Below are 13536 nucleotides of genomic sequence, written 5' to 3' on the forward strand. Positions count from 1 at the left end.
GATAAAGTGTGTGTTAGTAGAACTGAGAGATAGAGATAAAGTGTGTGTTAGTAGAGGGGAGAGATAGAGATAAAGTGTGTGTTAGTAGAACTGAGAGATAGAGATAAAGTGTGTGTTAGTAGAACTGAGAGATAGAGATAAAGTGTGTGTTAGTAGAACTGAGAGATAGAGATAAAATGTGTGTTAGTAGAACTGAGAGATAGAGACAGAGTGTGTGTTAGTAGAACTGAAAGATAGAGACAGAGTGTGTGTTAGTAGAACTGAAAGATAGAGATAGAGTGTGTGTTTTAGTAGAACTGAGAGATAGAGACAGAGTGTGTGTCTTAGTAGAACTAAGAGATAGAGATAGAGTGTGTGTGTTAGTGGAACTGAGAGATAGAAACAGAGATAGAGTGTGTGTTAGTAGTACTGAGAGACAGAGTGTGTGTCTTAGTAGAACTGAGAGATAGAGTGTGTGTCTTAGTAGAAATGAGAGATAGAGACACGAGATAGAGTGTGTGTTAGTAGAACTGAGAGACAGAGGCAGAGATAGAGTTCGTAGAATTGATTATTGACTGGTTTCAACAATTCATCCAAGTGACATGACAAAAATTACCCAAATATATACCTAGCATGTGAGGTCAAGAGCTGTGAGGTCAAGAGCTGTGAGGCCAAGAGCTGTGAGGTAAGGACAAAGAGTGGAGAGATAGTAGTTTAAAGAGACTTGATCAAAAGCTTCGCGCCGTCTGTGCGTTTTTCTGGGCGGTTTCTGGTCAATTTGAGAAAAATGATTGATATGCCGAACAGTAACACTGGGGAAGGAAGCCGCCTCTGTAGCACTCCAGTGTAGTGAGAAATAGCCAAATTGTGATTAATTTACATCAGAATAACACCTGTAGCTAATGATAACATCATACGCTCATGTCAACCCCTGTAGCTAATGATAACACTTGTACGCTCATGTCAACACCTGTAGCTAATGATAACACCTGTAGCTAATAATAACACCTGTAGCTAATGATAACACCTGTACACTCATGTCAACACCTGTAGCTAATGATAACACCTGTACACTCATGTCAACACCTGTAGCTAATGATAACACCTTTACACGCATGTCAACACCTGTACCCCCATGTCAATACCTGTACATTCATGTCAACGTGACATCCTTTTAATGGCAACGGTGACGTCGAGCGACATGTAAACGAGGTGGTACAGTGTTTGAGGAGCAATGTGTGTTTGTTACTCCGTATGGCAGTACAAGACGTGTTGTGAGCACCGTTTGTCAAGCTCGACCTCGTGTTTGTGTTGGAGGAGGACCAGCCGCGACCCACGATCACAACGGGAATGCTAAGCTAAGCCGTGTGTGTGTGTGTGTGTGTGTGTGTTATAGTAGACCAGTATCCAGTACTATTAGTGCTAGTTAGGGTCACTTGTGTGGGTAAGTTTGTGGTGCGGGTAGTCTTGACCTACAGGGCCTTCCCTAGAGAGTCACCAACACAACACTGCACGTCACCCCTAGCTTGATCTACGGGGCCTCCCCTAGAGAGTCACCAACACAACACTGCACGTCACCCCTAGCTTGACCTACAGGGCCTCCCCTAGAGAGTCACCATCACAACACTGCACCTCACCCCTAGCTTGACCTACAGGGCCTCCCCTAGAGAGTCACCATCACAACACTGCATGCCCCTAGCTTGATCTGGGCCTCCCCTAGAGAGTCACCATCACAACACCACTCACTAAGCAGCCTGGGGCCTCCCCTAGAGTCACCAACACAACCTGCACGTCACCTAGCCAGTCTGGGGGCCTCCCTAGAGTCACAAAAACACGTCACTAAGCTTGACCTACGGGGCCTCCCCTAGAGAGTCACCAACACAACACTGCACGTCACCCCAGCACGACCCTCCGGTAAGTGTTAAGAATATCTCGACGAGGTTGAAAATATAAATAGAAATCATCTTTAGATACACAGGAGGTGTTGTGTTGCATGAAGTAAGATGTTTCTTGAGGACAATAACGTTCTACTGTGTTCTTCTGGCAGTGGTTTAGTGAAGGTATCGTGTAAGAGTTTATAAAGACTTACACAGGTACAGTAGTAGTGTTGTGTGGAGCACCACGCGGAAGTGCAGGTGGCAGAATGTGATGAGCACGGACCACAACACGCGTCCCGTCACTCATTCACTGCTAGGGCCACATTGTGACCACCACACCACTTAGTCATGGCAACACAAGTTCACTACGTTGAGACAGAAAGAGAGATAAAAAGTCGCTCCTCGCTTACCTCCTTCGGAGATGGCATATCTGTGGGTTTGGTAATGATAGTAATGGTGGCGGCCGTGGTGGTGGTGATGGCAGCGGCAGTGGTGGTGGTGGTGGTGGCAGAGCAGAGGGTACGAACACACTGAGCTCCTCCCACGGTCCCGGGCAGCCTCCGCCTCCTGCCAACCTTCCTGCCCCTCACACCCAACACTCCAGCCCGTTATATGACTATTAAACCAAGTTTCGCACACGCTACTTAAAACCACAGGCAGTTTTATCAACCTGACAGTGAGTAGAGATTATCTAGGCAGGTATTAGTGAGGCACAGCGGCGTAGTTTTGCCCAAACAACAACCTTTACCAGCAAATCAAGTCACTTAATACGCCTCGCCCACTTACTGCTACAGTATTCCCTCCTGCTACTCCACCTAGTCACTGTTGCCTCTTAACGAGCCTCGACACTCTGTCTTCACCAACACGTTAGACCTAATCTTCCTCTCAAGTAACATAGAGGCGAGGATATAGAAATCAAGAAGAAAATAACTAGGTGGCATCTGCCTTGGCATTGGTGAAAGTGACACCAATGTGTGCTGGCAGCGCTGTGCCCCGGCCGTGGGCCATTGCCCCCCCCTCCCCTACCGCCCAGCCACACTAGGAACGATAACCACATGACTTCACTAAACACAATACTGTACACACTGTTATGTGAAAAATTAAGATAATTCTCAAGTAGATTCTCGCCACAATTCTCATGTAAAACAAGTACAGAGACAAACCAACTGTGGTGAGCACTGAAACTCCTAGTGAGGGGACACACAACTCGACCTTCCCGCGACTTACATAATAACGCGCTAAGTTGAGGTTAAAAGCAGCTATTTGTATGTTGTAAGGCAAGTGTCATCCTCATGTGAGCGGTGGCCAACACCAGCTGACGACCTGAACCAACAGCCAGCCATACAACGGCTTACAGCGCCCAGGACACATATTACAGGGTCATGTAGGGTACTGAGGGGGGTGTAGGGTGTAGAGTAAGCCTTACAGGTCATGTAGGGCACTGAGGGAGGTGTAGGGTGTACGGTGTAGAATAAGCCTTACAGGTCATGTACGGAACTGAGGGAGGTGCAGGGGGCAGGGTGTAGGGTGCAGAGTAAGTCTTACAGGGTTATGTAGGACACTGTGACAGGTGTAGGGTGTAGGGTAAGTCTTACGGGGTCTTGTAGGGCACTGTAAGAGGTGTAAGGTAAATCTTACGTGGTCTTGTAGGGCACTGTGGGAGGTGCAGGGTGTAGGGTGTAGCGTGCAGGGTAAGTCTTGAAGGAATGCATCATAGGGCACTGAGAGGGGGAACTGTAGAGCCATGAGGTGTAGGGCGTAGGAGTAAGTCTTGGGGTCTTGTGGGGACACTGTAAGAGGTGTAAAAATAAATCTTACGTGGTCTTGTAGGGGCACTGTGGGAGGTGGGGTGTGGGTGTGGCAGGGGTAGAATCTTGAAAGGGTCATGTGGGGCACTGTGAGGAGGTGTAGGGTGCAGGAAACGTTTACAGGGTCATGTGGGGCACTGTGAGAGTGTAGAATGTAGGTAGGTCTTACAGGGTCATGTACGGCACTGTGAGAGGTGTAGGTTGTAGGGTGTAGGGTAAATCTTGCAGGTCTTGTAGGGCACTGTAAGAAGTGTAGGGTGTAGGGTAAGTCTTACAGGGTCATTTAGGGCACTGTGAGAGGTGTAGGGTGTAGGGTAAGTCTTACAGGGTCATGTAGGGCACTGTGAGAAGTGTAGTGTAGGGTGTAGGGTAAGTCTTACAGGGTCATGTAGGGCCCTGTGAGAAGTGTAGAGTTATGAAGGTGTAGGAATAATCTTACAGGTCTTGTAGGGCACTGTGAGAGTGTAGGGTGTAGGGTGTGGGATAAGTCTTACAGTATCTTGGGCACTGTGAGAGGTGCAAGTGTAGGGTAAGAAGTCTTACAGGGTCTTGTGAGGGCACTGTGAAAGGTGTAGGATGTAGGAGTGGGAGTCTTACGTGGTCTTGTGGGGCACTGTGAGGGAGGTGTAGGAATAGAATCTTACAGGGGGTCTTGTGAGGGCACTGTGAGAGGTGTAGGGTGTAGGAGTAAGTCTTGGGAATAGCAGGGCACTTTGCTGAGAGTGTGGAGTGTGGAGTAAGTCTTACAGGGTCATATGGCACTGTGAGAGGTGTAGGTTGTAGGGTGTAGGGTCAGTCTTGCAGGTCTTGTAGGGCACTGTGAGAAGTGTAGGGTGTAGGGTGTAGGATAAGTCTTACAGGGTCTTGTAGGGCACTGTGAGAGGTGTAGGGTGTAGGGTAAGTCTTACAGGGTCTTGTAGGGCACTGTGAAAGGTGGAGGCTGTAGGGTAAGTCTTACGTGGTCTTGTAGGGCACTGTGAGAGGTGTAGGGTGTAGGGTACGTCTTACCCTGACACAGTGCAGCAGCCCTTCTGTTGGTTAGGTAACCACTTATCCAGTGTAACAGCCTACCTCCTATATCCATTTTGGCTAGTTCGTACAATATCAGTTGCCTATTGGCAATATCAAATGCAGCTTTTAGGTCAAGAAATGTGGTGTATCTGTGCCTTTCATCACCATGCACAGTTAGGAATGTGGTGATGCAATTATGTACACCTTTACCATGGGTGAAGCCATTTATGTTAGGAGACATGTGTTCTCTGATTCTATATAAGAGTCTGCCAAGAACCATCCTCTCAAAGGTTTTACACAGGCAGCTGGTTAGTGATATGGGACGAAAGGCATCAGGCTGTCCTGGTTTCGGTATTGGTACAACAATACTGCTGGTCCATGATGTGGGTAGTTGGCCCTCGGCATGACTCATATTGTACAATACCAACAATGGATTGCCTGGCACGCGCCTTAGTAGTCTAATGATGTTGTAGGTGACTCCGTCCTCTCCAGGGGAAGTAGACCTACCCCTGGCGAGGGCGGCGTCAAGCTCCCACTCAGTATATGGAACATCACACTCATCGTGCTGTTTGCCCAGCATAAAGCTAATAAGATTACTTCTCTCTACAGACTTCGCATCAAGGAGTCCCCGAGTCCTAGCTGGTAACATGTCATAGCTCGACACATGAGCCCATTTGTTATTAGCTCATTCGACTTTTGCAGAGGGTTTGGATGGGAGACGTGTCTTCTGTTTTTACCTCTGATTATGTTTATGTCTTTCCAGGCTTTGCTGAGGGATGTGTGTTGGTTCAGGCTGTTGACATATGTCTCCCATGCATTTTGTCTGAGTTCGTTTACACGTTCCCTGACAGCAGCAAGGGAAGCTTGATACAATTGTAACATTTGAGGTGTTCTACATTGTCTGTAACCCTTACCCACCCTCCTGACCCTAGCCCTGAGTTTTTTCAGCTCAGGGTCATTATAGCACTGCTGTTGTCTGTTCCCATTATGCTGACCACGTTTTCTCCTTTTTTTGGTGGAGGCATTGTTGGTGAAGTATGCATAAGTCCTATCTATCAGATCGTCATGGAAACTTTGGTAGTTGTCAGGCTTGTAGTCCTTGTACCAGTCATGGATGAAGTCTATGAACTGGCTTTCATGTTCTTGCTTGACTGTGATTCTACGTCTGTTGAGTTTACCACCAGTGGGGGTGTCATTGGCTACATGTATACTAGCTTGGATTGGGCTGTGGTCAGACATAAGATCAGTGACAACACCAGAGCTATGAGTTGTGTATGATAGATTAAAGCCAATACATTTGTCTAGACCCCCGCCATAGATGTGTGTTGGTTCATTATTACCTATAATTTGAACATCTTCATATGCGCTGAGAAGTGAGATAAGTCTCCTACCATTGGTGTTAGTGGTGGAGTCACCTAATTTCTTGTGTCTAGTATTCAGGTCACCCATCAGGACAGTGGGCTCAGTGTGTAAAAAGTCTGGGAGATCTGTGTACTGAAGCTGATCTGAGGGAGCATAGGCGTTTAGCACGTTGAGTGTGGAGTTGCCCAGGTGGATAGTGATCCCATGGTACTGAAGGTTGGTAGTCTTTTGGATACAAGAGGTACATGCGGGAGTGACTTCTTAACATACATCAAACATGTGTGAGTAGAACTAGGATCATAATACACATAATTGGGCAGACTGGGTGGGGGCTTACCATTAGGTGTGAGACACTCCTGCAGACACACAATATCGATGTCCTCAGTCACAACTTTGTGGTGTAGGTCAGGGTATCGTTTTCTAAGGGATGAGATGTTCCAACTCATCACCTTCACCGCTCTGTATCTTTGTCTGGTATTAACACTGGCCATTATGAAATGTATTTGGAACTTTGTCTGGTATTAACACTGGCCATTATGAAATGTATTTGGAAAGAAGCAAAAGGCACTGTATGATACTGTTCTTTTCTGCGCTGCCTGTCCCTTCGGCAGGCAGTAGGCCAGTTAACTTTTTTGAAACATTTCTGGAGCATGTACGGCTCAACAATTGTTGTATTTCAGTGGCAGACAACAACACACTTTGGTTGCACTCGACATAACCACCATTTTCTGTTTGTGCTTGTTCATCTTCACTGACCATGTCCACAGAGGCATCAGTAGAACTGTTACCAGTATCACTATTTTCCTCTGCGTGGACACTAGTTCATGGTGGGTCTTGAGTTTCCACATCTGGTACTGACATCTGAATGTCTTCAGTTTGACTGTAATTTTTCCGTAGCTGCTGCACTGTGTTGGGGGTGTTTTTTCCTTTAGTGTATCACAGAGGCTCCTTAACATTTCAGTTTGAGCTGTAAACTGTGAGAGGTGTAGTGTAAGGTGTAGGGTAAGTCTTACAGGGTCAAGTAGGTCACTGTGAGGGGTGTAGGGTAAGTCTTACAGGGTCATGTAGGGCACTGTGACAGGTGTAGAGTGTAGGGTGTAGGATAGATCTGGCAGAGTCATGTAGGGCACTATGAGAGGTGTAGTGTAAGGTGTAGGGTAAGTCTTACAGGGTCAAGTAGGTCACTGTGAGAGGGTGTACAGGGTCATGTAGGGCACTGTGAAGTCTCACAGGGGCACTCTTATGTAGGGCACTGTGAGAGGTGTAGGGTGTAGGGTAAGTCTTACGTGGTCTTGAAGGGCACTGTGAGAGGTGTAGGGTGTAGGGTAAGTCTTACGAGGTCTTGTAGGGCACTGTGAGAGGTGTAGAGGTGTAGAGTGTAGGGTGTGAGGGAGTCTTACAGGGTCTTACAGGGTCTTACTGTAGGGCACTATCAGAGGTGTAGGGTAAGTCTTTCAGGGTCATGTAGGGCACTATCAGACGTGTAGGGAGTAGGGTGTAGGGTAGGTCTTTCAGGGTCATGTAGAGCACTGTGAGAGGTGTAGGGTTTAGGGTGTGGGGTAAGTCTTAAAGGGTCATGTAGGGCACTATCAGAGGTGTAGGGTGTAGGGTAAGTCTTAAAGGGTCATGCAGGGCACTGTGAGAGGTAAAGGGTTTAGGGTGTGGGGTAAGTCTTAAAGGGTCATGTAGGGCACTGTGACAGGTGTAGGGTGTAAGGTGTAGAGTAGGTCTTACAGGGTCAAGTAGGGCAGTGTTAAAGGTGTAGGGTGTAGGCTGTAGGGTACGTCTTACTGGGTCATGTAGGGCACTGTGAGAGGTGTAGGGTGTGGGGTGTAGGGTAAGTCTTAAAGGGTCGTGTAGGGCACTGTGAGAGTTGTAGGGTGCAGGGTGTGGTGTAAGTCTTACTTAGTCATGTAAGGCACTGTGAGAGGGATAGGTTGTAGGATAAGTCTTAAAGGGTCATGTAGGGCACTGTGAGAGGTGTAGGGTGTAGGGTGTGCGGTAAGTCTTACTGGGTCATGTAGGGCACTGTGAGAGATATAGGGTGTAGGTTGTGGGGTGTAGGGTGAGTCTTAAAGGGTCATGTAGGGCACTGTGAGAGGTGTAGGGTGTAGGGTATAGGGTACTGTTCATGTTCTGGGTAATAAGTTCAATATACAGGAGCGAACACAAACACCTGTATAGTTTTGTAGGTTCGATTTACTGGATAAGAGATATGTACACAAGGGGAGTAGCGCTCTTCAACCTGTCTGCTTGTCAACTGCTCTATAGACGACGTATGGCAAGTGATGCATTAGCAGCTTCCATACGTCGCCAGGCACATTAATTAAGCATGTGGGACATTGATAAATACATTGCCACACGCTACTAGCTAGGCTAAATAAATAATACATAAATGGAGCACATACATAATATACATAGCATAATATAAATACAGCATACAGAATATACATACACCTCCCTCCCCCCTATACGCTCATAGCAAAGTCTTGAGCGGACCTTTTCTTTTGGATCCGTTCTGAGCGTCGAGGGACTAGATCACTGGGAAGGGTATGGGACTCAACACTGGTGGCGGGGTCAGCAGAAGGCATTGTTACGGGGCGGAGAAAACGGCGGTTCCTCCACCACACACGACCACTGGGTAACCGCACCTGGTAGTCCCGTGACCTACCGAGACCCATGACTACGCCTACTTTGTCCCAACGTAGGGAGGTCGGGTCCTGAACACGGACTTGGGTGCCGACACTCAACCTGGGGAGAGAACGGGCGTGGTCGTTGTAGCGGGCGACGACGTCCTGAACACGTTCGGCGGCTCGGCGATCACAATCCTCTGTCTTGGCCTGCCACTCCTTGGAGAAGGATTGAGGGTGAGCAGGGACACAAGAACGAAGGGGGCGTCCATACAAAACCTGGGCAGGGGAGCGTCCGGTGTAGTTAGGTGTGTTGCGGAGTTCAAGAAGACCCCGGTCGAAGGCCTCGCAGTCAATGTTCCCAGAAGGGGCCACCTTAAGGATGAGGTGCTTCAGGGATTTGACAGCAGCCTCAGCGTGGCCGTTGGACTGCGGGTAATGGGGCGATGACAACACATGCCGGACTCCCCATCGGTCGAGGAACACAGCAAAGTCCCGGCTTGTGAACTGAGGCCCTCCGTCGGTTCGCAGGCGCACAGGAACGCCCACGTCACGGAAGTAGTGGCGGAACTTGCTGATGGTGGCGGCAGACGTCGTGTCATTACCGCACTTGATGACAACCGGCCAACCAGAGAGACGGTCGATGATAACAAGGAAGGACTTTCCTGACACAGAGAAAAAGTCGGCTGACACAGACTCAAAGGGGCGGGTGGGGTTGTCGTCACTCATGAAGGGTTCCTGCTGCTGGCTGGGTTGTAATACTTGGCAGGGCTCACACGCACGGACAACATTGGAGATGTCGGAGTTGATGCCGGGCCAGAACACAGTCTGTCGTGCACGTCGTTTGGTGGCCTCAGCTCCACGGTGACTGTCGTGAAGGCGAGCCAAGACGTGGGGACGTGAGGCAGCAGGGACAACTACGCGTGCTCCGTACAGAACAAGGTCTCCGTCGCAGTAGAGTTCATTGCGGAGTTTCCAATACGGGAGCAGGGTGTTGTGAAGATCGTAGCGGTTGCTAGGAAATCCATTCCTCACACACTCGACAAGTCGGACGTAGGAAGGGTCATCTCGGGCCGCTGTTCGAAGGTCCTCCATTGCCTTGTCGTCATCTGGTGACAGGTCCGAACGAAGGGATTGGACGGCATGGAGAGTGACCACAGTCCTGACGGAAAGAGCGAGGTCGGCGTCGAGCACATGGTCTTCTGGAGTAGGGCGGCTGACAGGAGAGCGGGATAAGGCATCAGGGATGCAGAGCTCCTTACCGGCACGCCACACTGCTGTGAAGATGTACGCCGAGAGCTTCTCTTTCAGACGCTGGAGGCGAGGGTTCTCAACGGCGTCCAGCGTGTAGTGGTTGAGGATCGGGACAAGCGGGCGATGGTCGGTCACTAGGTGAAAGTGTTGCAGGCCTATGAGGTAAAACCTGCACTTGGACATCGCCCAAACCACAGCCAACAGCTCCAACTCAATAGTGGCGTAGCGCGTCTCAGTGTCAGAGAGGAAACGCGAGCCACACTGGACGAGCCGGAACTGCCCTCCACCATGATCCTGCAGTAGGGCGTATCCCACGCCATACAAGCGTGAGGCATCTGTCTGCAGAACTGTCGGCAAGGCTGGGTCAAACGTGGCGAGGACAGGTGGACGAGACAGGGCCTGTTTCACTTGCTGGAAGGCCTTGTCGTGGTCGGGGGTCCACAGGAATGTCCTCTTGGGGCTCATCAGGGGGCGAAGTGGTTGAGCAGCTGCGGAGATGTCCGACGAAAACTCTGCTAACTGGTTGACGAGACCGATGAAGGACCTCAAGTCGGTGAGGTTAGCAGGGGTGGGAAAATCCGTGATGGCGCGGACCTTTTCCGGGTCAGCTGCGATACCATTCCCTGAGAGGGTGTACCCACAAAAGTCAACTGAAGAGCTGGCCAGAACAAACTTGTCGGCATTTAGGGTAATGCCGTGCTTCCGGCACCTGTTGAGTACCTCGTAGATACGGCAGAGGTGATCCATGTAATCCTCGTCGTACACGAGTATATCGTCGACCACTTTCACGCAGTTTGCCAGACCTTGTAGAGCCATATCACCTCGAAGACAGAAAGCGTCTCCTGTAGCGGCGAATCCCATGGGGCCACGGCAATAACTGTAACGTCCATGCGGGGTGATGAAAGTTGTGAGTGGTCGGTCTTCTTCGGCAAGCTCTATCTGCCAGTATCCACACAGGGCGTCCATCGTCGTGAAGAAGCGCGCCTTCGGGTTCACACTGCGTATAGCTGCAAAGGGCGTGGGAGAAGGGTGCGCAGGACGAGACACCTGGCTGTTGAGCTTGGAGAGGTCAGTGGTGATCCGAACACCACCTTTAGGTTTTGCGACGACAACCATAGGGTGACACCATGGAGACGGGTCATCGCCGGTTGGTGCAATAATTTCTTAGGCGACCATGGAGTCCAGCTCGTTTTTGACCGCCTCGCGGAAGGCCAGGGGAACCAGTCGAGGGGTGTAAATAGCGAAGGGCTTCGCGTCGTCCCTCAGGTGGATCCTCATGGCGGGACCTGCCATCTTCTTGAGAGGCTTGGATTCCAGAGCGGACTTGGTCACCAGAACGTCGCTGAATTCCTTCAGGAAGTACTTCCGAGCATCCGAAGGAGAGGTGTCACTGGCAAGAGGCAGGGGTAGGGCGGCAGCAGGGTCGTTGCTGCTCCCTTTTTGCACCCTGTTGGCGTGTTTTACCTCAAGAATAGGTTTGGGGAAGTCCTGGGAGATGATGGCCAACTCTTGACAATGTCTGTAGAACAGCAAAGGAGTCGGGACACCGTTATGCACATCAATCCAGGCTTGACACGACCTGTTGCCAAAGGTGACTTGTGCTTGGAGTGAACCCAGGGCCGGGGTCATCTGTGAACCATCTGCCATAAAGCGGAGATCCTTGGGGGGCGGTCCTAGATCACTTGGAGAGAGCCCCAAGCATTGCAAATGCTGGGGACCGATGACTGTAGCATCAGCGCCGGTGTCGGGCAACATCTGAAGACGGGATGACACACTGCGGTAGGTCACAATGACACTGATGTACTGGGGGACTTTGGTCCTGGGACGCGGGGGGGAGCACACATTCCTAATATGGCTCGAGCGTTGTCCAGGGTCGTCATGCTTCTGATTGGAAGACTGTGGGCGGCCCTCTCTGGTGGAAGGGAGCTGAAGCTTCCGCCGACGCTGTCCCTTGGGTTTGTTGGAGGGGCAACACTTGTCATAGTGGCCCAGACGACCGCACACATTGCACTGGACGCGTTTGGCTGGGCACCGTACTGTGAGTGACCAGTGGCCCTTACGGTCACAACTGTTGCATGTAGACTCGGCAGCTGGACACACCTGTGTTCCGTGCTGCTTACCACAGTTGTTACAAAATGAACCGGGCGTGGACGTGGTGGGCGAAGGCGTAGGAGCAGACTTCTTGTCCTTCTTGTACCGGGACACAGCGCGTACAGCTGTAGGGGGAGCTCGGTTGGCAGAGGTGGCACACCTGGCAGCCTCATAGGAGCGACATATCGTCAACATATCCTGAAGAGAAGAGGAAGAGTCGAGGGAGGTGAGGCGTTGGACAAGTTCCTCGTCCTTAACACCCATCAGGATCACCTGCTTCAACTGGGTCTCCTCGCACTGCTGGTGGTGGCCTAGACATATATCTACCTCTTCCGAGGCTCTCTTAAGACGTACATAAAAGGCGTCAAAAGTCTCACCCTCCATCTGTCTGCAGCTAAACAATTCCCTCCTGCGCAGAGCTTCATTCTGCTGTCCTTTGATGTGCCGTTGTAGAATGTCCAGTACCTCCTCTACAGACAGCGAAGAGGTCGGAGGTACCTGCAGCGTATGTTCTAAGACACGCTGAATTTCCAAGGACAGGCACATACGCAGCTGGATGAGTTGTTTAGGCTGTGACAAACTCTGGAGATCCACCATTGTAGCATAATCAGTCCACCGTCGCCGCCATTCACGAAAAATCTGGTAAGTCACATCAGGCTTCAAGATGGGCGGTGTTTGAGCAGCTGCTTTAGGTGGGGCTGGGGGGCGGGAAGGAAGCATTGCCTCGGTACTGACTGGTTCAGATACCTCATCAGTGTTAGAGCCAGGGGCTTGGTTAACAGTGAGGCGAGATATCAAAGCTTCAAACCGTGCACTGTCTTCTAATCTCCGTTGGTGGACTCTCTCTGCCTCTGCTTGCCTTCTGTGTTCATCCGCCACACGTCTGTTAGCTTCATCCTCGCGCCTTTCATCTCTCATAAACTTCATTAAAGCAATTATCTCTGGAGACAACGCTGAATATCGAGGTGAAGGGCTGCGCAATGTTGTGGGAGCTGGAGCGTCGTGGTCAGCCTGGTCATCCATCTCTGCGGAGCTATCATCCGACTGACTCATCCGGGCGCTGGGTCCACGGCTACGTAAGGCATGAGACATAACTACTTCATCTGTGTACTGTGTCTTAAATCAGTGTTGACCGGTCAGCCCGTCGTATCAACAAGATCTCAGACAAAAAATTAATTAAATACACAGATAAGTAGGTTATATATATAAAATATATATAAGGGAGCCGCCGCGGTCAGTGAGTGTTAGTACATGTATGTGTGTGTGCGCGCGTCTGGGTGGGAGCAGTCTTCTCGAGCTGTGAGGGGGGGTGGAGACGGCGAGGAGCGTCAGTTACCCCTCAGGCAAGACAAGAGGAGGATGTGAAAACTTTACTCCTTACAAATGCCCAGAACATGCCGTGTACCTTGGGAATCCTTTAGAACAAGGTCACACATGAATGGCACGAAACACACAATGCACTAAACACTTCACAGAAAATCACTGTCACTGACACTGCTCAAAGTTGCTAAATTCTTCGAGGAG

Source organism: Homarus americanus, unplaced genomic scaffold (genome assembly GCF_018991925.1).
Source record: "Homarus americanus isolate GMGI-L3 unplaced genomic scaffold, GMGI_Hamer_2.0 scaffold52806, whole genome shotgun sequence".
Taxonomy (NCBI): domain Eukaryota; kingdom Metazoa; phylum Arthropoda; class Malacostraca; order Decapoda; family Nephropidae; genus Homarus; species Homarus americanus.